General features: G+C 43.3%; 1 long non-coding RNA gene across 1 annotated transcript; it reads left to right on the plus strand.

Annotated features, from left to right (window-relative positions):
- The first annotated feature begins 7,275 nt into the window (after positions 1-7,275).
- LOC115937827 (uncharacterized) lies at positions 7,276-13,736 on the plus strand. Its single transcript, XR_014143422.1, has 2 exons — positions 7,276-11,910; positions 12,159-13,736. It is a non-coding gene; the product is annotated as an uncharacterized LOC115937827 (long non-coding RNA).
- Positions 13,737-14,215: the final 479 nt, after the last annotated feature.

Below are 14,215 nucleotides of genomic sequence, written 5' to 3' on the forward strand. Positions count from 1 at the left end.
TCACAATTCTGCTGCAGTGGGAGCTTCACAAGAGCAAACTCAGAGACGATGGGGTGATGATCGCCCGTTGCCAGTGACAACTGGACCAGGAGGAGTCTCTTGCTTGAAAAGGGTGAAAATTGCCAAGCCAGGAGGGAAGGGAAACAGAAAGATGTGATCACCAAGGGAAAGCAAATTAGCCCACAGCACAATCAGCCCAGAGACCTGAGATTTAAGGAGAAAACATGATAGAAAAGTAAGCTGATAGGGTGTCTACAAACTTCTAAAAAGGTCTGTTATTAAACAAAAAATAAAAAGCAATTTAGGCAACAAAATAAAGAAATTAGGTGAAGATACCTAACAGTTGAGGAGAAATGCATTTCAGAAGACAAAAGAGAATAAAAGTTTAAGTGCCCCTGTGTGGAACGGGGAGTGACTCTTCCCTGAAATTACCTCATAAATAACCCTGGGGAACTTTCAGTGATACCCCACATATTCAAGGCATAGTTTTCAAATAGAGCCACTTCTCTGCTTGTCCCAAAAGATAACCTAAGTCTTCTCGGGACTCTTCTACAACATCTCAACTCCAGCTCAGAACTGGCTCCTTGGTAATATCATGCTACTCCACCCACCTTTCTCTCTTTTGTCCCCATTATTTGTTGTCCCAGCTTGGAATACTCTCCATCTGATACTCCAAAGTGTGAATCCACACAACACTGTTCACTTCCTCCAGGAAGCCCTCTGGGACCACTCCAGCCTAGGCTGTCTCTTTGGTCCAAGTACTTCTCGCATGTTTATTCAGGACCCCACAGGGAGTTTGATGAGAATGCAAAATGCCCCTTTCCATTGTTCCCCAGGCTAGCCTTTTAACCCTTGTCGTGCCTGACGTCTAAGGCTGCGACTTCATCATCCCACAAAGTTGGCCCACAGGTGGCGATGACACAGAACCGAAGACTATCGTTCTCAACTCTTCTGTCTTTCTGAGCAGGATGAAGCTGGACGACAGAACTATCCCCTGAGGCACAAATAAACTAAATGACTTTACAAAGCAGCCTGCTTTCTTGGGGGGATGTTCTGTATTGGTTTGATATGATTTTAAATCCACTGGTTTATGGCAAAGATAAAAAAAATGAGAGTGAAGTAAGCTGTATCAGGAGATCCTCATCTTATCTGTTGTTGTTGATAAGCACTCAACAGCTCAGCTCCTGAGGGGTGCTGCTGGGGACTTATCAATAAAAACATTAGAGGAGAGGCACTTGGGTGGCTCAGTTGATTAAGCAACTGATTCTTGATTTCGGGCTCAGGTCATGATTTCATGGTCATGGTGAGATCGAGCCCCATGTCGGGCTCCACATGTTGAGCGTGGAGCCTGCTTAATTAAGATCCTCTTTCCCCTCTGCCCCTCCTCCGCCCACCCTGTACTCTCTTTCTCTCTTCTAAAAAAAGAAAAAAAATTAGAGGAATCAACTATGGCCAGGGGACATTTAGACTTTAAATACTGAGAGCTTGTGAGGACCATCTGAGAGTGTTCAGTCTTGGGAAGGCGATTCTGCTAATCTAGCTAGTGCTCCAAAGACCTTAGGGCTTTGGCTCCTGCTACAGGAAAGGCAACTCTTACCTGCAGGGGTGAGAACCATGCAGCAGTCTTGCGCATCAGTACTGGGGCACATTCCCGATCAATGTGCTCCAGCAACAGGGGACTTTCACGTTTGCCCTGGCGGGGTCAGCTTGCTATTGGCTAAGCCTTCTCTCCCCATTGCCAACTTGCATAAAGGTACAACCCAGCTAAATTTGGACTTTCTCTCTTTCATCTCCTCTTGCCTGAAACAATAGTGTGACTAAGCTATCATTAATTTGGAGTATGTTATTTCTTTATTGGCTTATTAAGAGATATTATCCTGTATGCTATATTGGCTTGTAAAATTCCCGCAGTGAACCTGTGTTAGATGAACTATTGGCAAAGACAATGTCAGTCTCTGAGCATTAATTTGTCCCCCAAACAGGGGCGCCTGGGTGGCTCAGCTGGTTAAGTGACTGCCTTCGGCTCAGGTCATGATCCTGGAGTCCCTGGATCGAGTCCTGCATCGGGCTTCCTGCTCGGCGGGGAGTCTGTTTCTCCCTCTGACCCTCCTCCCTCTCATGCTCTCTGTCTCTCATTCTCTCTCTCTCAAATAAATAAATAAAATCTTTAAAAAAAAAAATTTGTCCCCCAAACAAAACAGGGGCACAATGTACTTGGTAGAAAAAGTGAGACTCTAGGTCTGGAGAAGAAAAAAGTAAGTGGGGGGGAAAAACTTGCCTAAAAATCAAAATGATTTAAGCTGTACATTTATGACTCTTGTGCTTCTTCAGTATTTATGGAATATTTTGAGGAAAAGTTTACATTAAAAAAAACCAACAAAGGGGCAGCTGGGTGGCTCAGTCATTAAGCGTCTGCCTTTGGCTCAGCTCATGATCCCGGGGTCCTGGGATCAAGCCCCGCATCGGGCTCCCCGCCCAGCGGGGAGCCTGCTTCTCCCTCTGCCCCTCACCCCACTCATGCTCTCTCTCTCTCTCTCGCTCTTTTTCAAAAATAAATTAAAAAAAAAAAAACATGACTCATTTCTCGTCTCCTGAGTCTCAGTTTTTGCTCCTAGGCCTTGCTGGATGTTTTCATAAAGATAGAGAAAAGGATTCTACTGGAGAAAAGAAATTAGACACATTGAAAAAACTCCAACTAGTTAAGAACCTGATGAAGAAAGTCAAAGGCTATCAAGATTTAAGTAGAGACTAGAAATAACTGACACTTTTTCAACTAAATTCATTCTTTCTTTGAAAAATCATGTCACACCATTTTTCTTATTTGTTTTATATTGTTTTTGTCTTTCAATTCCCAGGGTAGAATGTGCCCTGAAAGAGATCTAGGTGAGCATTTAGAATTTATTTGTTTTCTTCATCCCCTCACCTCAATCCCTCCTCATTTCACCATTCACGTCTTTTTTTTTTAACTGAGATATAATTGACTTATAATATTACATTAGTTTTAGGTGTACAACATAATGATTCAATATCTGCATAGATGTGAAATGATCACCACAATAAGTCTAGTTAACATCACTGTTCACTTCTTGATAGACATGCCTTACAAAGTAGAAGCTCAGTAGCTGTCTTTCATGTTTTTGCTATGTGAAGGAAAGCTTGGGAGTTGTTGAAAAGCCAAGGCCCACCAATGTAATTTAGGTTAATTGTAAATAGAAATTTCTCCCTTCCCACTTAGGGGCTTGCTAAATTCCTTTATGTTGTCAAGTAGTTAAAACTCAGAGGTTTTTTTTGTCATGAGTGTCTTTAGTCTGCTCCAAATTACTTACATTTATGAACCAAATATGCCAGTTCAAAATATTATTCAAAGTGGCTACTTAACTCAGAAAAAAAAAATCTGCCATTTGGGTCGGAGGTCTTTTGGCTACAGTACATACTTCTTCTCTGGCCCCCTTACCAAATAAGGGGAGGGTGAGTGGTCTCCCTGGCTTCCCGTGGATCTCAGCTCCCCATCCATCTGCCTACCCCATATCTGATGCTCCAGTCAAACCAAACACAGTCACTATTCCTGACTGAGAACTGTGTCCAGATTCCTGTCCTTTTCCCTCCCGAAATAAACAATTAAATCTTAAGGACCTCAAAAAAAAAAAAAAAAATCCTAAGGATCTCATTTAAAATTCTGGTCAGTAAAGGTTTTTTTTTCTAATTATAAAAATATTATATACTCACCACAAATGATTTTGAAAATGCCAAAAAAATAAAAATAAAAAATATAAAGTTCAGCAGCCATCCCTTTACCCATAGGTACCAACTTTGTGTGTATGTGGAGATGTGAAATCTAATGGATCATAATGAGTATAGAGTTTTTGGTCAACTTTCTCCCTGAATTTCACCCCAGCCTCCTTTCCCTTTGCTCTTCTTGAAAGAATAGCCCTGAGCAGAGTCCATTCCCCAAGTTTCTTCCTTCTCTCCTCACATGCCTTGTCCCCATCTGCTTGACTGGATCACAGACAATTTCTGAATAGAATGCTCATGTTGACTTGCTGCACTCTGGTGAGTTTATTAAAGTATGTATCACAAACGCTGTGAAATTCACTCTGGCAACGACCACTGACATGAAATACCTATGGTTCTGGGTATAATCCTCCCTCTGAGGAATAGGATCTCTGACTTCAAGTGCCAGAAATTTGTTATTGGCCTGGACAACAGAAGAATATGGGGAAAATTCCCAAATATTTGGAAACTAAGTAATATATTTCTAAATAATCCATGGGTCAAAAAAGAAATCAAAAGGAAATTAGGTAGTATTTCTGAATTGAATTAAAATGAAAACCAAATGTATCAAAATTTGTGGGATGCCACTAAAGCAATTTTCAGGGGGAAATTTATAGCACCAAATGCATATAAGAAGCAGGGGTGGGGAAGAGCAGCAGGGCAGGATGAAAAGGGGCACATAGAATATTTTGGAGATGATGAATATGTTCACTATCTTACTGTGGTGATGATCTGATCTCTCAAATATACATAGATATGTTAAAATTTATCAAATAATATACTTCAAGTATGTGCTATTTGTTGTTTATCAGTACACCTCAGTAAAACTGTTTTAAACAGACATGTGGGGAGGGCGCCTGGGTGGCTCAATCAGTTAAGCATCCAGCTCTTGATTTCAGCTCAGGTCATGATCTCGGGGTCAGGAGACTGAGCCCTGCGTTGGACTCTGAGCTTGGTGTGGCGTCTGCTTGAGATTCTTTCTCTCCTTCTCCCTCTGCCCCTCCCCTGGCTCACTCTCTCGCTCGCTCTCACTCTAATAAATCAAATCTTAAAAAACAACATGTGGGTAGTGGCTACACTCTCAGAAGCAGATCAAAAGCAGCCACGACAAGAAAACCAAAAGAATAGATAATCAACAAGCTAGGAAAGGGTAAGGTAGACTTTTTAAAATTACTTAAATTACCTAAGTAGAGAAAATTGAACTGGTGCCACAAATAGAAAACAACTAGAAAAACAGCAGCTTTAAACCCAATTATATCAATAATTACATTAAATGAAAATGAACTAAATATTTTAACTTTAAGAAGAAACCAGACTGAGGGCGCCTGGGTGGCTCAGTTGGTTAAGCGACTGCCTTCAGCTTGGGTCATGATCCTGGAGTCCCTGGATCGAGTCCCGCATCTGGCTCCCTGCTCGGCAGGGAGTCTGCTTCTCCCTCTGACCCTCCCCCCTCTCATGTGCTCTCTCTCTCTCTCATTCTCTCTGTCTCAAATAAATAAATAAAATCTTTTAAAAAAAAAAATAAGAAGAAGAAGAAACCAGACTGGATTTTGAAAGCAAAAACAAAGCAAAAATTGTAAAAACTGACAATACATGGGGAGGAAAGGCAAAATACACCATCCCAAAATATGCCACTTAGCATATTTGGTTATTTTGAATTAAAGTTACTTAAGAAACAGCCAGTGCAAGAAAGACACTCTGACCCTCCTTTGTCCCGCTGACAGCAGAAAATAAATCTCTGATGTGAAAGATACCCTCCCTGTACCAGCAGGGAGAGAGACATCCTTATCACTAGAAATAGAGAATTCAGGGCCAAAAAGAGCATATAAACAAACCTTGCTACTTTCTCACTAATCTGCTACCTCAATCCCAAACTTCTTTGTTTTGTCAATTCTTCACAAACTTTTTATTTCCTTGTCTAAAAGGTGTAAAAGCTGTCTGCTTTAGTTACGCCTTTAAGTCTGATATTTTTGTGAGCTCCTGTACATACAAAATTGACTTTGTTTTTCTTTTTTTTTTTTCTTTTTTAAAGATTTTATTTATTTGACAGAGAGAGACACAGCGAGAGAGGGAACACAAGCAGAGGGAGGGGGAGAGGAAGAAGCAGGCTTCCCGCCGAGCAGGGAGCCTGATGCGGGGCTCGATCCCAGGACCCTGGGACCATGACCTGAGCCGAAGGCAGACGCTTAACGACTGAGCCACCCAGGTGCCCCTGTTTTTCTTCTGTTAGTCTGTCCTGTGTCAATTTAATTACTAAGCCAGTCAAAGAACCTACAAGGAAAAAAGGGAAAAATTTTCCTCCCCTACAACTGTTTACAACAGACCCATTTCAAGTGTAAAGACACGTGAAATCCTGAAAATATAAGGATGGAAACCTGGTATCATTATACTAATATCAAACCAAGCAGACCTAGAACAAAGTGATCAGAACTAAAATGAGAAATAGACAATCCATGATTGTAGTAGGAGGTATCTGTGCATCTCTCAGTAATTGACAAGACAGAGGAAGAGCACTAGAGCTATTGGCAACTTGCATCACATAATTAACCATCTTGACCCAAATGACAAAACTGATTAATCAAAAGCTAGAAGGATAAGCATGTTACATAGAAATGTGGAATTAAATACCAGAAGAACAAGTTTAAGTGTCCAAAGTAGACACCACAGGGAGAAGGACTGGAAGGTGGGGACTGTGGGATCTCCCACTGGTGAACAGATGCTGCTGTGTCCTTCTCTTCCCGAACAGCTAGGATATCTGCTAATTCCCACTCCTTGTGTCCAACTAGAAAAACCACCAACTTCCTGCCACTTGTTCATAGTCTGGTCCATTCCACACCTCTCAATTTTCCCAGATTGAGAAAGCACATGGGCAGCAAGAGACTCAGATATGGAAGAACTCCTTAATATTATCCTAAAATCACTGATCTCTACACAAGGCTTATTCTAGAAGTTTCCCTCAAGAGTCTGGGCTTCTGTAGCTGAATCGCCACTTGGGCAATTTAGATGCTGTCTGTCACAGCAGGCTGGCCTTCATCATGAATGGCACCAAGTTGCTCCCTTCAGTCATTTCTAAATGACTTTGACAATTTTTGTCATAGTCCCTGTTTATTTATTCTTATTCATGTAATTTTTAACTGACTCACTTTCTTTCCCTAAATAAAAATTTACATAAATGTTGTTAAAAAGGAAGTTTTATATCACTACCATAAATGGAAAAGCATTACATTTGCTACAGAAGAGGAACTATAAGAGTAAATAAAATGAAAATGTTGCTATAACTAAGTTTCTAGCTAGATACTATTGACCCTTCTCTCCTTTGTCAAAAAGGGAAGTTAGCATATTTTGAAATATATTAAAGATAGATTAGCACTGACAGTGGATTTTTTTCCCCTGATGTAAGAGAATTATAAAGAGAATGACTTTTCACTATGTGATCCGCTGTTGTTTAATGCATAATGACTACATACTGCCCAGTATCACCAGTGGGCCCCAGGCTAGAAGGGAACATTGCATGAGCTCATTGGCCCCGGTGTCAAGAACGTGGCTAAATAGCGCCCCCTCCGTGCATACCCAGCCTGTGGGTAACAATGGTGGACTCCTAATGAAACAGACAGTGGGTAGGTCCCAACTAGCACCTTTCTCAGTCAGCCCCTCCGGCAGCAGTGCCCACCACTTCTTTTCAGCCCATCTTGGAAATTCCAGGCTCATCTCAGTGGTCCCAAGGTTCAAGTGCCAACTGTGTTTCGGCTGCCCAGGCCCAGCCCCACAGTCTGAAAGTGGGTGTAGCCCGGGGGGGGGGGGCCACTCCTAGAAGGAGAGATGAGTTGAAAGCCAATACCAGCCCTTCGGCTGGGCTCTCCACTGACACTTTGACCTGAAGCCCTCTGTCTCTGCAGAAGGATCTAAAGTTGCTGACCGGCCATCAGGGTCAGCATTCCTGAAGCGGGCTGTTAGGGAAAGGAGCCTGGTGTTTCACCATCTGGAAAGCAGCTGGGTGTGGTGGACTGAGCCTGGACTTGGGAATCAGACCGGATCTGGACTCCAACCCGGACTCTGCCTTTTGCTGAGGATCCGGATGCCTTTTCTGCTTCACTCAGCCTCGGTCTTGTCCTGTGGGAAGTCGGAATACTGATGACTTCTCTGAGGTTGCTGCGTGTTGCGGGGGGATAAGTAAAGCAGTATCTGTGGTGTTTGCATGTGTTACCTCACAGAGAGCAGCTGCTCGTTCCTTTGCCCTCCGGCTTCCCTCAGGCAGCCACGAGCCACCTTTTTCCCTGAAGCTGTCGGGATGAGAAGGGCAGACAGCGCAGGGTGGATAACCAGCCACGGATCAGACCCGACACCTTGCGGCTGGCACTGGATGACTCACCCTCTTCTAAACCTTTGCTCAGGCCCCTGCCCCTCCCTCCAGGAAGGCCCTCCTCCCACCGAGAGTTCTCTCGTGCTCTCGGGACACTTGGTTCTTACCGCCCCGCACAGACAGGTGTCATTTATCAATTATTTTTGTTTCTTTGGAAAATAACCCGCTCCCCCAAAAAGCACCCCCCCACACATATACAAAAACAAAATAAAAAGCAGTCGTTTATCATTGTAGTTATGTATTGAAGCACTGATTTAAAAAAAATAAAATAAAAGCCTCTTCCGTGACCTCTTCGATATGGACTTGAGAGATCACACTGTTGCTTTGATTCTTTCCATCTATACTTATGAAGCCTTCACGATTCTTGCTCCACCGCGTACCAGTTGCGTGACCTTGGGCAAGTCACTTCACAGCTTGGTGCTTCCGTGTCCTGACATTAATATTAATGTTAATATTAATTCCTTTGAGGAATTTGAGGGTTATTGTGAAAATCAAATGAGTTAATACATGCAAGAGTTAGAACAGCTCCTGGTGTACAGAGTAAATACCAAAGAAGTGTGAATATGCACATACATCATATACGCTCTTTTGTTTGCAAAAGCAGGCTCAGTCTACTATGAGAATCAATCCACTCAGCACCGCCTCTCAGCTCCAAATCCACTCTCCTACCGCCTCCTTGGCGACCCTGTAGCTACACCCAATGACAATTGCTCCTTCGCCCGCCGGTACAATTTTCGGTTTTGTCCCTAGAGGACGCTGGAGAGCGCAAGGCAGAGCCGAGGAAGGGCCTCTCCTCCAAGTTCAGCGCGATTTTCTTCCTGCTTCTAAGGCACCGCTGCCAGCCACTTGCGGAAGCCCTAGCGGGGCTCGCACTCCAGAGAATTTTGTCAGCGTGCCAGCAGGAAGCCTGCTCACCAGCCTCCATTTGCACGCGGCTGCCGACGTCTGACCCGTGACACGCCCGTGAACTTCTCTACCGTCAGTGGGCACGGCCACATCTTCAACAGGTTCTGACTCCCAACCTTGGTGGGCTGGGGAGGAGTCTTCCAAATGTCTTCCTTCCAAGGGTACTCTCTTTCAGCCCTAAAGGGATTTTACTTTCAGTAGTTAACTTTCTTTTACTGGTTAATAATGCTTCCTATTAAATTTTCCATTTCAAATTACAGGTGTGGTTTCCGGCTCACACTGGACTCTTGAGTATCTATATCAATATATATATGGCTTATAGTTTGCTTTCTTTTTAGTTATCAAGATATAATGGGCATCTTTTTCGTCCTCCCAAATGTCATTGCCTCTCTTTTAATGCAGTTTTGTGGCTTTGATTACACAGAAGATTTATGTAGTCAAGTGTATCTGTCTTTTCCTTTGTGACTTCTAGCTTCTGCATGGTGCTTAGGGAAGCCTTCTCTGGTCTTTTATTGCCTAAATTTCTCTTAATGCCTTTATAGTTTTGTTTTAACATTTATATTTTAGGAGTTTTGTGTGTTTTGGAGTTTTGTGTATGGTCTGAGGTAGGCATCTAACTTTATTTTTTTCTTGATGGTGGAGAATCAATTGTCCTAATACCATTTTTTAAATCCTTTCTTGATCATGTTGTTATGTCACTTTTGCCAAAAAAGCACCTTTCTTCTCCCCCCAACCGGATTATAATTTCCCAGAGGGCAGGGACATATTTGGCATCCATCCGTTCTCTAACTGCCTGATACCTGGCAGAGCCAAGTACCTGTTGGTTGATGGTGTGGCTGATGAGAAAACTGAGTGAAAACTAGCTCATTTCCAGAGCAGCAAACAGCAGATGCAGAACTAAGGGCTAAGAAAAAATAAGAGCTGTTCCCCAATTTGCATGAATGAACGTGTTTGTGGTTTGTGTTTGTGTATTAATTACTAAATGATTCTGGCAGAGCACTGTTTTAGGTTGGAGCATAGGAAACAAAGGATGGGTAAGACCTGGTTCCTACCCTCATGAAGTCTGCAATCCCTGAGTGCCTGTCAGCAGGAGTCTCGTTAGACCACCATGATACATGCGTGTGATGGAACACAGGCCACCGTGAAAAGGATCAGGGAGACCTAGAGATTCTAATATAGAATTGGCTCTCTGGGATCTCTTAAATTTAAACACCCAAGCGCAGAACAGTCTGCTAGCATTTGGGAAGGGAAAAAAACGAGAGGAAGACACAGACACATATGTGTTTGTATAAGAAAAAATATCTCTGAAGGATATTCAACATATTGGAAACAATAATTACTTCTGGGGGCACCTGGCTGGCTCTGTCGGAAGAGCATGCGCCTCTTGATCTCAGGGTTCTGGGTTGGAGGCCCTGTGTTGGGTGTAAAGATTACTTAAAAATTTAAAAACAACAACAACAATAATTTCCTCTGTGGAAGGAACTGGGGATTTGGGGGACGGGGATCCGTGTGAAACCTACTTTTCCCTGTGTATCCTTTGGCACTGTTTAAATGTTTTACCAGATGCTTGTATTATATTCCCAAATAAAGAAAATAGGAATTTTTTAAAAATTTTATTTATTTATTTATTTGATAGAGGGGGCGGGGCACAAGCAGGGGAGCAGAGAAGGAGAAGCAGATTGAGCAGGAAGCCCAGTGTGGGGCTTGACCCCAGGACTCTGGGATCATGACCTGAGCTGAAGGCAGACGCTTCACCGACTGAGCCACCCAGGTGCCAGAAAACAGGAATTCTTAAAAGAAATGAGATAGAAACACAGACACATGAAACAAAAGTGTGAGAAGTAAGAGGGAAGAAGGGTGACAAGTTCGGAATTCTAAAGTCCACGGCTCCAAAACGGAAAGGTGGCGCCGGCAAGGGGCCAGGTACATGTCTCGCTCCGGGGCTCGGCACAAGGCTGATGGCAGGTCCCGCGGCTGGCGGGTGGCCGGAGGAGCAAGCCTCTGGAAAAGACTGACAGCAGCGACCGCCCGGCCTGTGCCGGGTCGAGTCATCCGAGCAAAGGCCAGCCGAGGCAAGGAAGTTGATGAGATCTGTTCAGGCCCTGATATGTGTTCTCTGACAGCCACCGAATTCGCTTCCTTGTCCTTCCCGGAAGTTATAACCTCCTACTGAACACAGAGCAAGAAAGGGGGCACCTGGCTGAGTGCGCTGGTCACATGGAGGGATCCCAGACCTACAGGAACAGTGCCAGGAACCTGAGGAGGCTGGGCCTGCCTAACTTCTGCACACAGCTGTGCTTTCGATTACTGGCAGAATGAATCATCTTTCTTGTAAGTGATAGAACTATTTTAATATTTGATCACAATCTTTAACCTGGGCCAAGCCCCCCATTTTTTTTTTTTAACCGGCCTGAAACTGTTGATAAAATTGGCTTCTCCAGGACATTTCAGGGTGATAACTCAAGCAGGGAGGACAGGCTCCTGTCTCCAAGTCCCGAGACAGGGCACAAACTACTCGTATATGCTTGCCCCCGCCTCTCAGGAAATATTTTCACAAGAACGGTGTGGTACAAAGAGGAAAGACAGACCCCTGGATGTGGAGGTCAGCCAAATGAAGTTCAAGTTTGGTTCTTCCCCATTTCTAGTCGTGTGACCTTGTTTCTTATTTAGCTTCCCTGAGCCTTGATTTTCTAATCCATAAAATGGGCACAGTAACACTTCTCTGTTATGCTCACAGAGTCATCATTTTCAGCATTGGCAAGCGACTAGACCCAAGGGCTGAAGTTGCTAAGTTGGCAACAGCAAGAAGCACCTCGCCGAAAGTGGCTCACTGTCTCCTTGAAGGGTTGCCAGAGCTGGAGATCCAGGCAGACGTGAGGAGAGGGACAAGGATGCTTTCAAGTGGTAGAATAAGCAGAAATGTAGGATGATCAGATGTAGCCCTGAGCTTCTGATTGTGCATTCTGGGGGTGGAAAAATGTCAGCAGCAACTGGGGTGGGAGTGGGGGTCACAGATGAAGAGGGTTGAGTCTGCATTTGAACCTGATTTTATGAGAACAGGTTTGGGGCACTCAGAGGCATCAGAAGGGGGTTTCTCATCTGCAGCTTGCTTCCTCTCCAGACTAAACATGCAGCAATGATGGTTCTAAGAAGTGAGCCCACGCCCCTCACGCTTGTCTTGGCAACATGAGTTACATCGCCACCACAGAAATAACTACCACTAAAAATACAGACAGGTACGGAGTGGAAGAAACTCAGTCTGCCCCAACCAAGAGGGCAAAACCACCCTGTGCACCTGAGCTGGCCAAATATTCACAGTGCAGCAAGCTGAGAGATCGCCCTGTCTGGTGGCCAAATTACATTAACCAGCATCGACCACACAAAAAGATTTTATTTTTAATTTTTATTTTTTTTAAAGATTATTTATTTATTTATTTGAGAGAGAGAGAGCATGAGCGGAAGGGAGGGGCAGAGGGAGAGGGAGAAGCAGACTCCCTGCTGAGCAGGGAGCCTGACCCCGGGTTGGGGTGGGGGGGGGCAACACAAAATGATTTTAGAAGAAAGACCCCCAGATCCAGCACCCAGCAGAAGAAATAAACATGACCAGTGTAGCTGAAGCACCTGCATCATTCCCCCCTCTTTCCCCAAATCCCAGACCCACCCCAGGTAACAGCCAAAATTTATTTATCACCCCCATGCATATTATTGTATTCATGGATATGAATGTACAAGCAACCTATAGGACTGTCATGTGGGTTTTTAACTCTGTAAAAATTATATCATATTGCATATGCTCTTTTTTTGATAGACTTTTAATTTCATTTACCATTTGAACAATTTAAAGTGAATAGTTCAGTGGCATTTAGTACATTCACAATGTTCCCATTCACCACTACTCAGTTCCGGAAAGCATCATGCTGCAGGGCATGTGTATGACCGACCCATACAAAACTGCCAGTATTCGTGTCTGACCTAGCGAATGGCAACTTCAATGGTTCAACCTAATAATCCCAATTCATTTTGTTTCACTGTTTGGTGGTATTCCTCTATGTGACTATACCCCAATTCATCTAACCTCCTATCGATGGATATTTTGGTTGCTTAAGCTGCTTCCTTTTGTTTTTCCCCTCTCTCTTCTCTCTTAGAAGCAATGATGCTCTGAAAATTCTCCTCCGTGTCTCCCCTCGCAGGTGCAAGAGTTTCTTTTGGGGCAGAGACCCAGACATGGAACTGCTGGTTCATACTACTCACCTAGGCTTGCCCCCTGCCTCTCAGGAAGTATTTTCACAATGAATGTGAATATGGATATGTGCACATATTCAACCTTTATAGATATTGCCAAGTTGTTCTCTAAAGTGATTGTGTTGATTTACATTTCTCTGAGCACCATAATTGACTCCCCTTTGATCTATATCCTCACCTGTACTTGCTACTGACAGGTTTTTAAATGTTGTCAATATGATGGGTGCAAAATGGTACCTCATTGTGGCTTCAGTTTTGCAGTTCTCCGATTATTTAGCGGATTATGCTCCCATTTGTTTATTGCTCATTTGTATTCCTTTTCTTTTAACCAATGGTTCCTATTTTTCGCCCATCTAACTAGACTGATTATTTTATAGAATTGTAGAATATACATACTTATGTACATTTATATGTATTTACATATCCCTTGTCAGTTATATATGTGGTTCATACCATGTCCCAGTTTGTGGCTCATTCTTTAGTTTTTCAACATTGTTTTTGATGTTTTTAAATTGTTAAAAGGAAAAAGGGCGTTTTTGCTTAGATAAATTCACAAATGACAGATCCATAGGGAATTAGTTAAGAAAAAGGTGGGCCTATCCAAGAAAGTGCTCTAATCTTTTAGTTTGAGATCATAAAAAATTCTTTCACAAAAATCTGGGCTGAAGGGTACACTGATCCGACTCTGTGTGACATTTTTCATGTTCTTTTGCATCTATTAGGGCATCAGGTAATCTAGAAGGACCTAGGGGTGGGAAGAGAAAGGCACAGGCTGTGGACCAGAGGCAGATACTCTGCACACCATAACAATGATAAATTCTAACCTGGCCTTTAAAGTCATTCCAAAGCAAGAGTAGGAGTACAAGTTTGTTGGCGAATGGATAAAGAAGATGTGGTCCATATGTACAATGGAATATCACTCAGCCATCAGAAAGG

Source organism: Leptonychotes weddellii, chromosome 3, assembly GCF_054177405.1.
Source record: "Leptonychotes weddellii isolate Sample4059 chromosome 3, ASM5417740v2, whole genome shotgun sequence".
Lineage (NCBI taxonomy): Eukaryota > Metazoa > Chordata > Mammalia > Carnivora > Phocidae > Leptonychotes > Leptonychotes weddellii.